We start from the raw sequence: 5,168 nt of genomic DNA, 5'->3' as shown, positions 1-5,168 counted from the left end.
AACAGAGAGGTGATTGCCGAGAACTCACTTGCAAGTAAAATTCTCTTCTCTCTCCCGGCCTGTTAAGTGCTGCTCTTCAAGCCCAGCTGCAGGCTGGACAGCCTTCTCAACCTCAGCGGGGAGGACGCCATCACACGGCGTGCCTGGACTTTGCACCAGGGTTTACGTCTGGATGCAACCAAGAGAAAACGGCATTATTTCGAGTGGTTCTGGTTCTTACCTGACTCACACTACCACCCACTGCCCCGTGGCTGGGGCAGTCCGGCCTGCTGCAGGGCAGTGCTGGCTGGTGTGGAGCTCAGCTCCATCTCCTCCCAATGCTGCACCCAGGGACGTGTCTGTGGACACTCACAGCCCCCAGGCAGTGCCCCCCAGCCCGGCAGAGCATCAGTCAGGCCTTCCCTGAAATGCTGTCATGGCTCAGGATCACCATCCCGAACACGTGCCCTCTCTGTACAGCCAAGCACCAGTAAAAGCCATGCAACTCTTCACCAAAAAGTGACAGCTCATCAGTATAACCTCAACGGGTTCTGTAAGGGGTTATGCACTGGGCACAGTGTTCGCAAGGCCAGTAATGGAGCAGATGTGTTCATAGGAGCAACTTACCTGCCATCTTCCTCCTGCTGCAGCACCAAGTTGGGTACATGAGGGGAACCTCAGCTGTCCCCAGTTGTGCCTCGTCAGGGTGTGCCCATGGACACAGCAGTATTTAAACCAGGAGCCTTCTCTTCCCTGATCTCCTAGGATGGCTACATCTTGGCTTGCTGCCCTCTCTAAGCTCCAGCAATGCAGAGGAAGGTCTGCACTGAAGTGCTGAGCAGCAGAGCTGGTCCTGCAAGGTGAGACTGGTACGGGCTATGAAGGTGCTGAGTCTGTGTGGTAGGAGAAGTGACAGTTACAGAAGAAGGGGTGGCCTGGAGGGAGTCCCCAGGGGCTGGAAGAGGAGATCATTTGCTCTTGCCCACACCAACCTCCTTGTTGTGTTGTGAATGCTTGGGCAGGGGTTCAGAGAGCTGCTCTCTCCCTAGCTGCTGTAGGCTTACTGCTTGCAGAGGAGGGAAATGGACCCACTGTTCCAAGCCTGTGGTGTCCCGGTGTCACAGGACATTCTAGCTGTCCATGATGGCTCTTCCGGCCCTTTCCCAGAAGGGCCCTTTCCCAGCGAGGCTGTTGGCAGTGCTCATCCCGTGCCTTTCAGGCTCATGGCTGTGCTCGCTGGCTGCCACCAGCTCCTTTCCCATCATTTGGACTGGTTGGCTCTCGTGCCTGTGGTGGCACGTTTGTCATTTGGTGGCTTATTCGTCAGTGCTGCAAAGCTTGTGTGAGACAGAAGAGGTACAAGGCACAAGGGTGGCCCCAGAAGAAAACACAAGATAGAAACACCAGGATCCCAGCCCTTTCTCTCAAAGTAGCTCCCGATCCAAGCCCTGGGTAAACACGTCCTCGTGTTATCCACATACACGTATAATTCATACTCTCACTTGACAAAAGATGCTCTTTAAATACCCAGATCATGTTTATGAAAATAAAGACATTTCAATGAATCAGAAAGCAGCTCGGTTGCTAATGGGGATGACATTCAATCATGCATATTTGTGAAATCATCTCAACCAACTACTTTGTAAGTTTAATCTGAATATGCATACAATGATTGTGAGTTTTTACAGAGTACAAGCACCACACTTTTATATAATGATCTGTTCTGTATCATCAGTTAAAGAGGAGCTGTGACACGTGACATTTGAAAAGAGAAGTTTAATAGAAAGCAGGAGTAGAACGCTTACCATCCATGTGAGTGTCCTGAGAGACTGTGCAGAGAAAGATCTTTGTTCTCATTTGTTCTAACAAAAACCGTGTATGTAAGGGGCCAGCATAATGAAGAATGCACATTTTGCAATAATTATTTTGTATCACTGAAATTCCACTTTCTTAAAAAGCCACCTTGGAGTAAATTATTCTATTTGTGCTGAAAAGGAGCAAAGCTGACAAGCAACTGTTGTTCTGTTTATAATTATAGTCCCTTCTGCACTCAGATAGAAATCCAGAAGGACTTAAAGTCTGTGCTGCATTACTGTGTAATCACAATAAAAACCTCATCTGGTATCCTCCCCTACCCCCTCATATCTGGCAAAAATCTTAGTTACTACCAGCAGATACTATGATTGAGTGCACAGGAGTTTTCAATGTGAAAATACCATAAAGGAATAAAACCAAGATAAGAGCACTTTATACTGGCATTTATGCTATGCACCATTTGCAAGTTAATTTGCTATCAACAGGAAAATTACCTTTTCTAGTGCTTTGTCATCTCTCATCTTAAAACCCTTCAGACTGAATGGGAAAGGTCCATCAGAGCGACAGTTGAATTTTTCTCTCCAGTAGCTTATCTCCTGTTTTTCCTAAGCTTAGCTCTTTAATCTTGCCCACAGCTCTCACTTTAAAACTGTGCAAAGTCTGCTTAATATGGCCAATAAGAACTTTACTTACCTTTTGACAACAGAATGAATTCAGCTAACTTTTACGAACCTGGGTGTTACATATCCATACACACAGCAACAGAGGATGCATAAAGGGTACAAATTGTGACCCTGACTTTTAGCAACAAAAATGGTAATGTTTGGCCTTCGTTTATTTGCAACCACACCAAAAAACCATCACTGAGGGGCCATGCCATTTACTTTGTCCTTTCAAAAATGTTTAGATGTGTAACGTATGTCCAGAGCAATGAGCAGATGGTGCATTTGGTTTAAAGAAAAAGGGAAAAAAGAAAAAAGGTAAGAAATACAACAAATGCATCAGGCCCAAACAGTGCTCATGCATAAGCACTTGTGGTTGATTTGTGTCAATTAAGTTTTTGGTGCAGAAGCAGCGTTAAAATAAGAACAGTGCCTGCTCTGGTGGAAGATGTGGATGAACCTTCCCGTGGCACAGAGCCTCCAGAGACTGGGCAAAATCGAGGAAGGGGAACCGAACCCCATGGTCCTCTACTGACTGTGGGAGGAGCTCTTTCCCGCAGGAGTGAGCTCTGTCCTGACAAGAGGGAGGCCAGCGAGACACAGAGTCACAGGTCAAGTTGTGAGATCACAAAAAACCTTTGCATGTTTACCTGAAGTTGGGATGGTTCTTGCCTAAAGCCACCATAGTCCAGCAGAGTCTGTGCTGCGAGATGAAGGAGCTTGATTTAGGGCGTCTTCCCAACTCCATTGCTCTGTGAGCTGGCAAAAGCACCTCATTTCTGTGCTTCTATTTCCCTGCCCATCATCTTCAGTTTTTAATTAATGTTTCTGAAACAGACGACCTCCTTCATAGTCTTGCACAAGAGGCTGTTTCTCCCACCAAGCACACCACGCCACTGCTGTAGCTAAAAATAACACTGCCCTTCCACCAGCAGTCGCAAATTTTGGAGGTCTGGAATTCAGAGTTCAGATGACACTTAAAATGAATATATCTCATGCTTTAATTGCAAAGGTGACATGGCTGGAAGTAATTTAACGTTGTCTATGTTTTATAAGGAGTTACCTTGGGAGCCCTTATAAAGTGCTTTGTAGCTCCGATGGGCCACAAGGTGCTAACGAACTGCACCTTGAATGGGGGGAAAAGAAAGAAAAAGCACAGATTAATCTTCCCTTTCTGTGCAAACCCAGAAGCAGCTTGATAAAAGCTGGGTATAACCACGTTCCCTGATAAAGAAAGTTAGTGGCATTCTTTTTAAATACACCAAAGATTTTTATTACCTCTACGGTTTTCCTTAGAGGTGGCAACGCTTAACTTAGCTGTTCTAATTGTGATCACAGCCCCTGTGCTGTGTGCTTTTTTTTTTTTTTACCCAGTGATTAATGAGCTGTACTTTAGCTGTGATAACTGCTTCCACGGAAATAAAACCAGTGTAAGCAGTTTAGTGTTTTATTTAACTTTATTCTTTCAATAACAATACTGCTAAATAATCTGTCTATGTATTTCAAATAAAGTGGGTTACTCACCTGCACCCAGGCAGTTGTGCTTACTCAAGTAAGAATTACCAGTGATTAGACAACTTGGGCATGATGAAACAAACATGCGAAACAGGGCCTTAAAAATTATTTACATCGTTCATAAGATTAAAATATATGTGTGTTTTTTTTTTTTTTTCTAAAAAGTATATATTCATGTGCGTTGGAGAATAAGGATTTTACTACTAATTTCCTTTTTCCATTTCTGATTCACCCCTAAAAATGCTCAAAGTATAAACATCTATAAAACTAGTAAATCTTAAAAACATGAGAATTTGTAAATAATTTTCCCCACTTCGTACTGTTGTTAGAAAAGGACAATAAACAACACTTTTTTTTTTTTTTTAAGTCCATCTCATTAGGAGGCATTTGGCAAAGCACTCGGGCGTACAAGCTAACCCAGAAGGACAGGACCCAGGCTTCGTTACGTTCCAAACACTTCTCATACCAGGGTAAGTTTAAGGTGGGTGAGGGTGATTTTCATTACATAGCAATTAACGTCATAACTACTTTTTCTACAAGTTACCTCAAGGAAGAAGAAAGAAAATGCTCACACTTGTGCCCAAAGTACCAAATAAACAACAAAAGTGCTTATACTTCTTTGATCAGCAAACTAACGCGACGGTTCCCTCGCTGTGCCCCTTCGGGCTGCCGTTTTAACAGGCTCTAAAGCGGTTATCGACAAGAAGTTCTCTATTTCTCAATACAAATGATAAACACTTGCTTATCACAATAGTGCAAACAGGGAGAAAGAAAAGTGCTGTCGACGTACGTAAACTGCACAGGGGGGGTGGGGGGGAGAAGAGACAGAGGAACATCATGACTTTGCAGCGCTGCTTCAGAGAAATCAGTAGTACTTTTCTCAGCATGTCAGGCCAAGGGTCGTCCTATCCGTCGTGTCACACCACCGTTACACGGGGAACGGATTTGTTCTTTTTACATATCCTCCTTCACAAAAGCAAATGTGCCTGTTCTTTGTATTGTGCATTAAAAAAGTCTAACGACTTTTTCAAAACGTTAGTTGACCCAAAATGTTAGAATAATTAATAGATACAACTCTGTCTTCCCTTTTTCCCTTTATAGCTTTCTTTGGAGTGCATAGAAAAGGCCACAGTGACACATCACATACAAAAATCAAGTTTAAGTTTTACATAAAATACTCAAGTATTTTTAGCATTT

The sequence above is a fragment of the Charadrius vociferus genome, unplaced genomic scaffold (genome assembly GCF_000708025.1).
Source record: "Charadrius vociferus isolate BGI_N301 unplaced genomic scaffold, ASM70802v2 scaffold161, whole genome shotgun sequence".
In the NCBI taxonomy this organism is placed as follows: domain Eukaryota; kingdom Metazoa; phylum Chordata; class Aves; order Charadriiformes; family Charadriidae; genus Charadrius; species Charadrius vociferus.
This window is presented reverse-complemented; position numbering follows the sequence as displayed.